Raw genomic sequence first — 15,818 nt, 5'->3', positions numbered from 1 at the left:
CGCCGCGTCGGACGCGGGTGTGATGGCTCTAGAGCCGCATCCATGCATCCCAGGTGAGATCACATTTAATACTGTTATAAATGGATGATGTTTAGCATTATGACTTCGGGAAAGCATGGATCAGTTTTAATTACAATCACTTTTTCTTTCCTAAATGCTTTTTTTTTTTTTCCCCTGAATACTTAAAGATAGAACAGAGGGAGCTAATTACTTCTAAGTTCTAACTATCTAAGTTATCTAATTGCTTCCTCAAAACCGCAAACAACAACGGGGAATAGACTTGAGCTATTGTTTAGAACACTTAATCAACCATAAAAATCTAATCTTTGAAACATGGGTTCTATATAGAATTTAAAAAAAAAAAAAAAAAAAAAAAAAAAAAAAAAAAAAACCCATCAAAATCAATTTCACAAAATTACACCAAAAGCTGCTGATTTACATGCACCAAGAATTTGATAATTTTCCACAACAACACGCATAGAACTATCGCGAAATGAACAACAATCCAATGAAATAAATCTCTACCCATTAAATTGAAGAAGATTTCAAATCAAAGTAGAAAGGAAAGAGAGTTATCACCTTAGTTCACTGGAAGCGGGTTCAAATATCCAAAGCTGAAACTGAAGAAAGAGAAATAGGTAATCTGGTTTTCTTTAAAAATTTAGGAAGTTTGAGGCTGGTCCTGAAGTTCTTTAGCCCCAATTGGAATACCCAAGTTGGGTTTAAAGTCAAAAGGAGTAGCTTCAACATAATAATGTCTTTTTTTGATAAAAATACAACTAGTTCAATAATAATAATAATAACTAGTCGCTAACCCGTGTGATGCACGGGATAGTTAAACAAAATTTATACACATTTACTTTTATTGGTACAATCATTTGAAAATAATTCTAATTAATACCTAAATGTAAGAGATACATTGACTTACTATTTAAAGTAGCATTCTGAAGAATTTACACATATTGTGCAACTGAGCCTTAATTTCTCATCAACAATAAAAACATGAAAATTCAAAACATGGAAAGAAAATAAAAATTACAACAATTAATTCCATTATCTTTCATGATGTAATTTGTAATTGTACGGAATTAAGTTAACTCAATTTAAGCAGTTGTAATAAAATTGGCTTCTACTATTCTCTATTCTATAGAGATATGAACATATTGGATTTCTTAAACAATTACCGATATTGCAATAAAATGATTTATTATTGAAAATAAGAAACAAAGAAAATCTATCTATAGTTTAAGAAACACAATATACTAAAATTAAAGAGACAAAATTTTCGGAGGAAAAAATATTATAGATAATTTTAGAAATAGATTATACACTTAAAATGGTTAGTAATTTATAGCCCTTACCCCCCCACTATTAGTATATAGACACCAAGTACAGTCATCGTAACCCTTTGAAAGAACCTTCCCCAATTGGACCTTATCCAAAAAAAAAAAAAAAAAACACCCAATTAACAAAATTGATCCAAAAGGGTCTAAAAAGCACACAAAATCAATTCAAAAAACAAAAATATGAGACAAAGTAATTACTTTCCGCTGCCAATGAAATCTTCTTTTGTATTGCTGTTCCAAACTGCAACACTTATCTCTCTAAGGCCTTCAATTAACGAAAACACAAACTTCTCTTGGAATACCGGAGTATTATGACCATCTATACATACACACACAAAAAACAAAATCAGCATAACTCACTATAACTCTATAGAAGCCTCAAAAATATAAAGAGAAATTAAAGGGGTTGATATTTACATTTGGAGAGAGAGTGTTTACAGAAACTGTGGCTTTATATTTCTTAACTTGAGAGAGGGGTAAGGTTGCTAGGGTTTTGAGGTGTTATAATGTTTTTATTTCTATTTTTTATTTTTTAAATATTGTACTGACGTGGAAAATTGTGGTGCCAGCAGAGGTTTCGGTTTTATATATATATAAAGATAATTCTTGTTGGAGGGCACGGCCCCAGTGGATAAGATCAAGCGCTGTTTAATAATAAATTCTAATTATAGATGAACCTCTCTCTTTTCCGGAAAATTATTAGATATCTCGGAGTATCATAAATGTGTACTCCTTCCTCTCACATAAATGGTGGATCCTACTAATTAAATTCATGATGGAGCCCACCATTTATGTGAGAGGAGGGAGCATGCATTTATGGTATTCTGGAAGTACACAATAATTTCCTCTTTTCCAGTCCTTTGAATGGTTTGAGTTTAAGAATCACACATCCATACGAGTCTTTATTGCTCTTTCAAAAGATTACCCACAAGCTAGGGTGCCCACTATGTTATACCAACATTGATCGAGTAGATTTTATTTTCTTTTTTCTTTTTTGCAATAATGACCATATCTATTTTAGTCGTTAGGCTAACTAAAATGCAAAGCCTATTATTGGTTAGGGCACAGGTTGTGGATTGATAGTTTATGTCTATTATGTGTGCATATGCTTGTAGTTTGGCTCCCATAAAGAGAAACTTGTTTGGTAATGGCAATCAATATGTCGAAGTCTAACATCCATCCTTAGTAAAGTCACCGCTATGAGCTCCCCCGAGCATGAACTTTGAGTGTTACCATTTTTGGCATTTGAATGACTCTTTTGGGGTTTGCTTTGTACTATAAGTCCATGCTAAACATGAATCCAATGAACCACTTGGATTCACCATTTGCTTTAGGCCTAAAAAACCACTTTGACCGATAAATAGAGGTCCAACTTAACTAAACCCTCAATTTGAAGTTAAGGTACAAGTTTGGAAGGCACCAAGACCTACATGATCCAATGGATCTACCTCCACTTATATTACTAAATCACGTTCAATAAATGGTTCTATGAAGTCGTGAAAGGGAAATTACATAACTAAATTAAATTAGACAACATGATTAAAGAGACATGTACACCCATATGAATAATCAAAACATGATCTAGACCAAAAAATAAAATAAAGAACCTTCACTTTCAAACCGTGGCTCCCTCTTGTCAAAAGCTACTCCAGCTTTTTTCCCAAAAAAGAAAGATGAAAATGTTCTGTTTCTACATTTTGGGTCGATTATCATTGGTTCCTAAATTAATTTTGCTGCTAATGAAGTCCCTAAAAAAAGAAAATCAATTTTATTTTGATCTCAGTTGTCAACCTACTAACAGACTAGTCCTACATGACAAACGGAGTGTCATGTTTTCACAGCAAATGCTGACGTGGCTAATAAAATAATAATAATAATAAAAATTTATTTGGCATTTCTTAAATGCCATATTAGCATTCTTATTTCTTTTAAATATCCATGTCAGAAAATTTAAACCAAAAAATAAATAAAATAAAAAACAAACCTTAAATCTAATTTTATTATTATTATTATTATTGTTATTGTTATTTTACTTTCAATATTTTTTCGTAAGAACGTAAGTCTATGGTGATAAGAGCACTTGCAGCAGTGTAACTAAATAGCTATATAGCTATTTTAGCTTCACCAAAACACAAAAAAGAGGGTTGCAACAGTGGAGCTAAAGGTAAAATTTTTACCTTCATTGCTACAATGCACAGCTATATATGGCTGTGCACTGTAACTGAAAGCTAAAAAAAAAAAAATTATTCTCAACCAAATTAAAATGATATATGTTTGTAAAGTGGTGGGCTGTGCTAGTAGTGCTGGACTGCTTCCTGAGTTTCCTGCGGCACTAGGCCCAAGTTTTCTGGATAAGGGAGTCGGGACTGGTCCAGCTGCAACTCAAGTTGGTCCGGCTTATGCGCAAACTAGGCCAGGTTTGCCAAGAACGTGCTTACAGCAGACATAACTGTTTTAGACAAGTTGTGGCAGACAGACATAATAATAATAAAATAACTAAAATATTTGGCCACTCAGTGGGAAATGACCAAACAACCTTCGTACACAATTACAGCAGCAATAATAATCATTTTACAAAAGGGAAAGAGCAAAACAAAAGTGAACAAGTATTAATATGTATGGGTTAATCAAAATGTTAGGCAATCAACTAAAGTTCGGTCCACAGGAGCAAAGCCAGAGAGGAAAAAACGTTCCTTCTCAACGCAATTAATCTCTCAAGAAAAATCCTGCCATGGAGATTAACTACCCTGAGGGAAACAGACTTGAGTGGTTGTGCACAGAGACTCCTTGTGGTTTTCATAGAGAGCAGGACTTCATGAAGGAGAGAGGAAATCAATCTACCGGTGCATGCCTGCCGTTCTAATTCTCTCTTTGTTTTCTTTCGGATTATTTTCTTTCTTTCTTTTCCAATCGTTTCTTTTTCTATTTCTTAGTTTCTCTTTTCAAATTCCTATTTCTTAGTCAAGGTTCACGTTATCACTCTGTTTTTCTGTTCACGGCAAGACCCTCTTTTTATAGTGCCTGCTGTGACCGGATTTTATTGTTTTAGCCCTTAACCTTTTTTGTCTGGTTTCGGTGTACTAGCCGACCATCACTGTTCCATCTGTGTGCCACCCCCCATCACTAGACAAAGAAGAGTATTTTGTTTGCTTGTCTATCGTGGCACCTTTTCCTATTACGGTCTGGGTTCTTTCTCTCTCCCTATCCCTCATGGCATGCACCTAGTGGTTCCAACTCAGCTTGTCTCTTTTGGGTAGTAAGTCATCCCAGCAGGACATCTCCCCAAAAGAGCCTGAGCCGGAACCTCAAAACTAGATTTTTTCCCTCTTCCCACCACCAAACCATGCCCTTTGAATCTCTAACCCCTGACCTCACCATGCTCTGTATTGGCTGGGTACAGGCTAGTGGTGCTTGGGTTTTGCACATGCCTTCCTTCCATATGTGTCCAAAATCTGTCTGCTACCCCTTCGTCTGCCGTGGTCTGGAGGCTTGCCTGCAAAGTTTGTCGTCTGTTTTCTTTGACCTTTTATGTGGGCTGCTTTTTGATTTCAGGAATTAGGCCTTACTTGATGATGGACCTTATATTTCTTTGGCCCACTTCTTGATTTCCCTTATTTCCTGCCATATTGTTCTGTTATTCCTGCTGTAATGACTCAATCCTGCTAGGCCTCTTTAGGCCAACCATTTACTCTTCCCCCCAGTGGCTTGGTATGGCCACTGTTTTTTCTTACTTATAAGCTCCTGTGTCCCTTTTGTCTTTCGCTTGGGCATCCTTGGCCCATTTGCTTTCTTTGGGCTTCCTTGACCCTTTTGCTAATTCTGCATTCACATGGGCTTTTACTAACTTCATTGGGCTTTCCCGACCCAATTACCTTATTCTCATCCTTGGGGTTCATGGGCCTGCCATAAACCCCTTACTTTCTTAGTTTGCATTACTTTGGACCTGCAGCGACCCTTTCTCACTTTTCTACATCATACACTGCCCATGAGATACTATTTCTCTCTTTCCGGGCTTCTTTAAGCCCACTTGCTTCTTTAAGACCCATTTGTTTATTTCATGAGCCTGTGATCCATTATTCCTACTGCTTAGGCCTAATGGTTTTGCTATCTGCTTGCCAATTCTTTGTTGCCCTTGTTATTGGGCTTTTCTTCTTTCTACCTGGACTTTCACAAATGGCCCTCAACAATGTTTATTTATTTATTTTATATTCTTTTATTCTCACCGTGCCTCTTTCAGTGTCACTCTCAACTCACTCTCTCAAGCTTTCACCTCTGTCTCACCTTCTCTCAAAACTCTCTTAAGCTCACTCTCTCAAACTCTCTACCTCACAATCGCCCCACCCCAGCTCGTCGTCACCGTCGATCGAGCTCGCCGCCGCCGCCTCAACTTACCTCCCTTTGCTGATCATTCGCCTCCCTTCACTCCCTTCGCACCCAACTGGCGACCTTTTGCCTCCCACCCTAATCAGTGACCCTTCACCTCCTACCCCAACCGACGACCCTTCGTGTAATGGGTTTTTTTTTTTTTTTGTTAATTTTTGTTTAATGATTCTAGTTCCTTTGGGTATTTTTGTTTAATGATTCTAAATGCTTGATGTTGATTTTTTTGTTTAATGATTCTAGTTCCTTTGGGTATTTTTTTTGTTTGATACAGTAATAGGTACATGTATTTTTGTTTAGTTTAGGTATTTGATATTTATTGTGTAATGGTTGTGAAGAAAGTTTCTTTAATATTACAAAGATTTCATTTTTATTATTGTTAATTATTATTAGTGTTGGTCTACATAGAGCAATTTGCAAGAAAATGAAATGATTAGAAAAGAAAAAAGAATTAGTTGGTGTTATTTCTCTAAAGAGTTGTTCAATTGCATGGTTGATTTTTGAATCTGTGGCGGTGGTGGAAGAGTCGGTGGCGACATTGGCGGTGGAAGAGTCAGTGGTAGCGGCGATGGTGGCGGTGGTAGTGGTAGCGGTAGCGATTGCGGTGGCGATGGAAGAGTCGGTGGCGGCAGCAATAGTGGCAGCGATAGCGGTTGCAGATGGTTGTGATTGTTGTTTATTATAGTTGATATATTATTTTATTGTAGTAGATATATTATTTTATTGTGAAGTTTATATTATTTTATTATGTTGAAAGCTAAAATAGATCCACTGTTGCAGCATGTGAGTAGGTAAAATAGATAAAGTAATTTTTTGTGGTGCCAAATAGCTAAATTTTTAGCTCCACTACTGTAGATGCTCTAAACTGAACTTGTTCTTCGTATTCTTCTTGAATCCAATAAATAAACCAATCTCTAGAAAACCCCAAATCCAAATCTAGCAACCAAATATATTCTCCATCAAATCCAGAAAAAACAAGAAATAAATCCAAGAAACCCAACCAAACGAAACCAGAAATAAACTAAAGAAATAAACCCATAAACTAGTAACCAACTCAATCTCCAACAAACCTATAAACCAAGAATTTTTCTTGGTAAACAAACATACAAAAAACCCAGAACAGGACAAGGATACCCAAATCTGAACAAAACAAACAACTCCACATTCTCTCCAAAAAACAAAAACACAAACAAACCTAGAACAAGAGCAAGAATACCCAGATCTGAAAAAAACTCAGTCATGCAAGTCTCAAACAAACCTAGATACCCACTCATGGGCAACTGATTCTCTTCTTGCTACATGCTAACTCTTCTTGCTACATGCTACGGCCAACATTGGCGATGTTCTCATTTTCCATATCCAAATGCCATCCTCCACCGAAACCCATAAACCTAGAAAAATCATCAAACCCAAATAAAAATTAAAAAAAAAAAAAAACCCAGAAATTTAAACAAACTAACACCCACATGTAAAAACAAACCCAGGGCATCTATAGAGAGATTGTGACCAACACCAATCGATCTATGACCTTGATGCCCCAACCTGGCGACAGAGCTCTATGCGTGGTGATGCTGATCTCGGGCGACAGGATCGGACCTTTGGAGAGTGGAGCGGTGGAGCGAAGGACATTGAAAGAGAGTTGGAGAAACTGATTCGATACGATGAGAAGCTTAGGCAGTGTTTGGATCCCTTTTTTCATCACTCAATTTTTGTCACTCATCACTTATCGCTCATCACTCATTACTCATCACTCAAAATACCCTACCCATTTGGTACCATCACTCACTTGTCATCACCGAACCCAGTGAAAAAAAAAAAAAAAAAAAAAACCCAGATCAGAAGGAAGAAGAAGAAGCCACCTAGTGTGAAAGGAAAAAGAAAAAAAAAAAGAAGATGAAGAAATGCACGCACCGAACCCAGTGAAGAAAAAAGAAAAAGAAAAAAAAGAGATGGTCAAAAGTTGCAGCTAAAGTCTGACAGTGGATTCCTCCATATAGTGTTATTTAAGGAAATGCCATCGAGTTATGAGTTATGGAAATTGAAAATACATTTTAGCTGTTTTCAGTTTCCATAACTCATAACTCAAAAATCAAAGAATTGAGTGATGGAAACAGAGTAATAGTGGTGCCAAATGGACTTCTAGCTATGGGTCCCACAATTTTTGAGTTATGAGTTATGGAAACAGAAATATAAGTTATGAAAATTGATGAACCAAACACCTCCTTAAGGTTCAACCATAGAGGCCTTGCTGATTTGTGAGTATCAAAGGATTAAAGAGAGTGAGATCGTGAGGATAGAGGTTTGGAGAAAAACCACTGTCGGTGGTGGCTTTTGGTAGCCGTGGAATAGCTCAGAGAGAGAGAGAGAGAGAGAGAGAGAGAGAAATTGATCTGATTTGAGATTTGGGAAGCTCAAGCTTAAAACCAAATCTTTTGTATTTTTGTGTTTGGTTAAGAAAAAATAAAATGCATGAAAATAGGAGAATTGAGAAATTAAATTTTCAATTTAAATTAAAATTAAAAAAAAAATTAAAACACTGACGTGGCATTTAAAAAATATCAAATAAAATTTTTATTATTATTTTATTAACCACGTCAACATTTATTGTGCAAACAAGGCACTCCATTAGCCACGTAAGACTTTTTTGTTAGTAGGTTGATGATAGGGACCAAAATAAAATTGATTTTTTTTTTTTTTATGGGGATTACATTAGTAATAAAATCAATTTAGGGACCAAAATGAAAATTGGCGCAAAATGTAAAAACAAAAAGTGTATTTTCACCAAAAAGAAACAAAACAAAGTTGGCCCTGTGACCTACACATAACCTTTTTGTTTTTTGCTGGATAGTGACCTACACATAACCTAACATATTGAATTCATCATATGTCAATCAGATTCAAGTCAAAGCACTACAAAGTCATTTTCACTTACCTTACCTCATGTTCCGTACCTAGTTTTTTTTTTTATTTTTTTTTTAAATGTTATCTTGTTTATGGCCCAGGGTTTCATTTCTGGTCTTTTTAGGTTCAATCTACTCAACATTCCACTCTTGTTTTCGTCATCTGATTCTTATCCATGTTCAACCTAAAATTTATAAGGCCGAGGATCTTGATTTGGCATTCAGTTATATTGGGGTCTTTTCCCAAATTGATGACAAGCCACCTTTTCCCTTGTGACAAAAGTAAATCTATATGAGGGTTCGATGACCTTGTCATTCGGCCGACTCTTATTAATTAGAATAGTTCATACTCTATTTTTTATTTCATATTTTGCCTATTACGACAATGCTATCATCAGTGGCGTCGTCTTTCTTTAATGTCATTATATGGTAATTGGTATGAGCTTTGTTCTCTAGAAAACAATGAAATCTCACCAATTTCTCATTACTTTTTAAAATATTCATGACAAGACAATTTTAATGTTCATTTTTATTTAATTGTAACACATTGAATTACTATTTTTTATACATTGAATATCTTAGGGACACTTCCATGAAATTCCTCCTTGTAATAATTTGATGTGTGTGAGATATGAGGACTGCATACACCCGAGAGAATAATCAAATATTTAAAAAATGTTTGGATACCCTTGTTTGTCTAATTTTCTTTTTTTTTTGGAAGACGATCTTCTCTAGGTTTCTTCCTCCTACGCTTGGTCCGCATATATATATATATATATATATATATATTTTTTTTTTTGATGATGTTATTTCATTTCTATTGTTGTACATTTCCACAATTTACCATTCATAAATGTTTGGTTGCTCTTGTTAGAAAATGTGTTACGAGATTGTGTTTAACTATAGAAATTTAGAGCTTGGCGAGGGATAAATTGAATAAATTTAAAAATTAGAGGATTGAAATAAAAAAAGAAAAACTAGAGAACTAAAATGGATTCCAATGAAATATAGAGGGCTGATTAAGCATTTGGCGTGTTGGAAAAATCTCAACCACTGTCGACCCACCAACCTACAAAAAGATTGAAATTTTCAGTACACTACCCAAGAACTTGTTTTTGAATTCATATTTTGAAAATCTCACCGTTAGAACACATATTTTATATGTTCTTAACATGCATGCCAATTTTCATAAAAATTTAATGTTATTTACCATTCGATCCATAAAATTATCTTTTATGCATTATTTTGCACTACAAAAATTTGAATTTAAACAATTGATTGATAACATACTCATTGATCTTTGAGCACCTTAAGATTTTGCAAGTATGGAGAATAAACAAAAATAATGTAATTCAATAGTGGATTTATCAAAATTCACATCTAATTAAAAAATATTGAATAGTTTAATATTACTCAAAGTTACACTAGGTATAACTTAAACCTAATATATATATATATATAGTCAGGGTGGGTCAGGTCTATGCACTTTAAAAAACTCAATTCGCCACCCAACCCAACCTGCCACTTTAATAGCTGAACCCGCCCAACCCTCTTGGAAATAATATCATATCAATGTAGGGCGGTGTGGACCAGAGCAGGTTTGGCGATTTGGGCTGAATGAGAGGGTTATTGCATAGGCTAGGTTAAATATTAAAATTTTAAAAGGCATTTTTAGTGTCATGTAATTGAACATTTTGATGACATAATCTTCTATGCACTATCAAATCCAATCCAAGAAATAAAATCTTAATCCTGAAATAGAGTCTTTTCATTTCACTTAAAATAAGAAAAAAAATTTCCATTCAAGTAGGCAAATTGAAGTTGCAAGTTTACCTTTGTGTCTATCACAGTTTCCTTTGTAGTAAAACCTTAGCTTCTTTCCAGATTCATCTATTGCCTCCATGGTGAAATTTCCTCCTTATAAAGCCAAGAGCAGAAGACCTTCTCCATCAAACTGTTCTCAACTCTCTATACTTGTAGAACAAGTTCAGGCTTCTAAATATGCTTCTCATAGTTACAGCAATGCTTTATCTCATGAGCATGCCTGCACATGACGCTAGCAGATTCTTCCATAGAGAAGAACAAAATATGATGAATAAAAAGCATTTGATGGAGTTACTGAAAGGACAACTTCCTCCGTCATCAATCAGACAAAAGACATTAGCCAGTCACAATTTCTCTCCTTTGCTATGCCAAGTCCCTCCATCTGCACCAAATCCAGCCACCTATGTCCCTGTGCCAAGAATTAGTCAAAGGATCTTTGTGAGCCACAACGCTGTTCCACCTTTGCTAGGCTCACAGCAGAAGAGTCCTCTGCCTCCCCCCAATGCCCAATGGGCGCACTTCTATACCCTAGCCAGGAGCCCTGCTTCAACAATCAGCTAAAAGGGTTTCGCGAACGACAATAATAAGCAGAAGCAAATAAATTTGTCCTAGCAAGGAATAAGCAGTAGCAGATGACATATTACTATAGACCAAGTATCAAAGGAAGATGGAGGCAACACAATGTTGTAAGAAAATATAGTCTCTCAAGAGCTCATTTAGAGTATTTTAATTGGAAACTTGGGTCAAAGCAAATGCCATTGTAGTTGCTGCTTTTATAACACTATTAGTATATCAAATGCTCTTCTTTCTCTGACCCTTTGAAGTAAATCTTATTCAAATTTAAATTTTTACAGAAGATTGATAAAATACATTCAATGGTCGAACTCTCTCTTAAACAATCACCTTCATAATCTTCCACAACCATATGCTTGTCAAAAGAAGTATAAACATCCCAACAGCCTTTGTTATCAAGCTGAAGATCATAATTTGATTCTTTTCTTGTTGACATATAGGCCATGGTGCATTTAATATAATTCATATGGTTTCCTTCAAATAACTGTTGTGTTGTACAATACATGCAACACAGCAGGCCTTTGTCGATCACAATTCATCTGCTTTGCTACGCTGACTGCAGAGGGCTTATAATCCCTCCATAGCCCCGCTTCAACAATCAGCTAAAGGGGTTACAGATTACATGAATAAGCAATAGCAGATGAATTTTTCCAAGCAATGAATAAGATCTAGCGAATGACATATGACTATAGACCAGGTACCAAAAAATGAAAATCAAGGCCACACAATATTGTTACACAATCATGTTAGACAATATTGTGTCTCAAGAGCTCATTTAGTGTATTTTAATCAGAAACTTAGGTCAAGAAAATGCCATTGTGGTTTCTGTTTCCACTTTTAGTATGTTAAATGTTCTTTGTTAGCTGAACTTTTGGAGTGAATCTAAAATTTTTCTTCAGAATATTGATCAAAGTAGATTCAGCAAAACAGTTCATTGGTTGCAGAAGTCTCTTAAGCTCAAGCGTTATTATATGCTCAGAAAAACTGCTCAAAAACCAAGCCAAATCAAAGCTTCAAACATTCCTTTATGCATAGAACCTACATTATGTAATTTCTTTCTTCAGAAGAAAAAGTATAAAGTATGAAAGAAGTACAAAGTTGAAATGGAGATAAAGGGATTGTGGTTTTGGATTGAAAAAGGCTGAGAAATTTCTCAGCATCTGAGCTTGTCATGGCACTGAAAATTGCCTATGGCAGTTTATTTATAAATATCAGTGAATTTCAATGTAATTGCAATTTGAGGATTTTTATTTTTATTTTTTTTAATTTTTATAGGAAGCACCCACTGATTCACAAACCCGCGACCTCACCTTCCACCTAAATCAACTATATAGAAATGAGACAAATAAAAACAAAATCTTCCATACGAAAAATTAGAAGCAGAGCTAAAATGAAACTGATTTCAACTTTGGAAGAGGTAGAAGTGTTAGCTAATGGTGTCCCTTTATACATAATTACAGAGCTTAACAACTCATTGGCAAAGTTCGAAGCAAAGTTCATTGCCAGGCCAAATTTGGAGTAATCATTCAGTACAATCGAACCAAACTGCACAGGGCCGAGGATTATGGCTGGACATACAATTCTTTTTTAGGCTATTAAAAAGGCAAGGAAGAGAAATGAAATGACTAAGGATAGATACAGAGTATAGACTTAAATTTTATTGGTGGGATCTCTTTCCTTTATACTAAAAAAGGCATCTCTTACACTTCAATATAAGTAAAAAATTTCAACAGTTCAAGTTTAACACATACTCTAGTTCATAGTGGACTAGTGACATTATTGTAAATGGATAATATATAGTATGATGATTTATGGAATGCATGGATCACTTTTGATACTAATTGACTACTATTTATTATATAATCAATCTATAATAGTCAGGGCCGGCTTAAGGTATTTTGGGGCCTAAAACAACAATGCTGAGTGGGGCCTTTTTCTTAATTTAAATATTAAAATTTTTTATCGGTTGATTTTTTTTTTCTCGCAAAAATAGTTTTATTTGTTAACAGAATAACAACTAGTAGTGTTAATGTGGACCCATACAAGAGTATACAAGTAAATATTTTTTATAACGAATCAACAAAATTCTCAACAAAATATGGAAGGTGAAATTTATTTAAAAAATTAAAACCCTAAGAGATAAGTATAGACGTAGTTCCATGATTACTAAAATAATAAAATAAAATAAATTTATGGTCCTATGCTACTCCACGTCCCAACCAATATGTTAAATGAATGAACGAATGAAAATGAGTTTACCCATGTGCTGTGTTAGAATTTAAAGTAATTACCAAGAATAAAATAAAGAGAAAGTAAAACAAGATAGCTTGAATTATGAGAAAGTTCGGGAAAAAAGCAAAGGTTCTAGAGAAGTAACAAACCTAAGGATCAGACTCAAATGAGGAGAAGAAGGTCTGAAGCACAGCAGCTACAGCTTCAAAACAATTTCTTTTCTATGCTTTAAATAGAGAGTGGGGCAAAATTTCCAACAATTTGTACAAGAAAAATTGAGGTTTGAGATTGAATATGTATATAATTTTTGTCTTAAAATTTTAGTTGTTTGGTTGAGAGAGAGAGTGTGTGTTTTTTTAGCTTCTCTATGTGGGAGTTAATGAATTCTACACTAAAAAACACCCATGGAGAAGGTGAAAGGTAACAAAAATTTTATTTGTTCTAGTTTTTTCTTCGAGAAAAAAATTATTATTTATTTATTGGTTAGAAATTTGGGCTTAATTAATACTTTCAAGAATTAGATCCTATTAGGTAGAAGTAATGTTACGATATATATTACATTTTTCACAACAATTGAGTTAGCAAATTTTGGTTTTTATTTGAGTCACCATTAACATTATTTTATCATCTAATATTTTGGGACTTAAAAATTTTTGATTGGTTAAAATTTGGGGCCTTTTTTTGCTTGGGGGCCTTAGGCGATCGCCTCACTTGCTTAGTATGTTGAGCTGGCACTGATAATAGTACATAATTATAATCACTTTTCATTTCCAAGATGTTTTTTCTTCTTCTTTGGTTTCTTTTCTGATAAGTTAAGAAAGAACAGAGGGAGCTAACCACATATAAGATCTAACTGCTATCATTTAGAACACTTAAAGATCCAATCTTTGAAACTTGGGCTCTATATATAATCAAAATAAAAGCAGATTTACTTGCAATCAAGACCTTGATCATTTTTCACAACACACAAACATGCATATACCGTTAAATGAAACAAGAACCCAATGAAATTAAGATGTACCCAGAAATTTGAAGAAGAATTCGAATCAAAGTAGAGAGGGAAGAGTGTTATTACCTCCTTTTTGTTCTTCTTTTCTGAGTTGGTAAAGAAGTGCGAGAAGAGTCGGTTTCCAATTTCCAAGTACATGAAAGAGACAGATAAAACCGTATTCTTTAAAATTAAAAATTAGCCCCAATTGAAATCCCCAGATTTGGATTTTGGAGTAGGATTTTTGGGATATTTGCATAATGTTTATTAAAATATATTTATTTTTTTGGTTTTTATGTTAAACATGTGACAAAAAAATAAAAAGTTAGTTTATTAGTATTATTATTATTCTTTTAAAAACTAGTTTTATTTTATTTTTTCAAAATTGAGACAAAAAACAAAAAGTTAAAAATTTTTTTTAGCCAAATGAACAAGTTTTAGTTCAATTTGGGCAAAACTTATTATATTCATTTATTTTGTAAATAAACCAAACTCAAGTCTTGGTTGAAGCTTGACTATGGGACAAATTAAAAATTCAAATGATTCTCAAAAAAAATAAATAAATAAATAAAAATTCAAAATTCAAATTACACGGATTCATCAATAAACTTATAAATATGATACTCAATTCGACTATGTATAATATTAATATTTATATGAATATATTTATGCATAGATCTCTACGTTGTGAGGTAGGGACCATGTACACAAAATCTGAAACGAGCATTAGTCCTTTGAGAAGAATATATATATATATATATATATATATATATATATATATATATATATATGTTGTAAGGACTAAATTTGGAACCTAAGCCCGTCAAGAATAATGGAAGCTAGTCCAGTAAGCCCAAAACAAAGATCTTACAAGCAAACTACTAAACTAAATAAGTGCGGGCCTCAAATAGATTGGGTTGAAGACAATAGGATTAATCACACAAATGGACGAAAATATCACTCCTTGGTCCAGTCCGAGGATGAAATGTTCTTATATTATTAATCAGGTTTTTCTGTATACAAAGTGTTCTTCCCTCTTTTCTTTCTCTCTGCGTTAGATTTCATGCCCATTTTTTATGATGGTCATTCTCTTTTATAATCCCTTCTCCATACATCTCAGTCTTTCACCTGTTCACTTTCTAGGAAATCCCTTGGATGCTTGGCCCATTAAGGCCCTCTTGGAGGCAATAAGAAGGGTTGTGAGTTGGGATGACACTGTTCAGGTGTCATTTCTCCATAAATGCGGCCAATTCAATTGGTGCAGTGCATTTAATGTGGTGGTGGCAGTCTCTTTCCCAAATATTTCTTCTTTCTGTTGTTGATAAGGCTCTGCTACTTCCCTTGAAGCTTATTTTTCCAAAATGGTTGACTTCCTAAAGCACTCCCGAGGTTCCTTTGCTCCTCTAGAACCTCGGTTGCTACGTCAATTTGCTCTTTTCTCCTCGACCTTTTGACCTAGGTATGCATGGACCTTTCAACCTATTCGAAAATTTGGTTTTACATCTTATACAAAACACACAGCGAAAGCAACAAACATGGATCTACTTCATTCATGAGATATAACATGTAACTTTG

Source organism: Quercus lobata, chromosome 7 (genome assembly GCF_001633185.2).
Source record: "Quercus lobata isolate SW786 chromosome 7, ValleyOak3.0 Primary Assembly, whole genome shotgun sequence".
NCBI lineage: Eukaryota > Viridiplantae > Streptophyta > Magnoliopsida > Fagales > Fagaceae > Quercus > Quercus lobata.
This window is presented reverse-complemented; position numbering follows the sequence as displayed.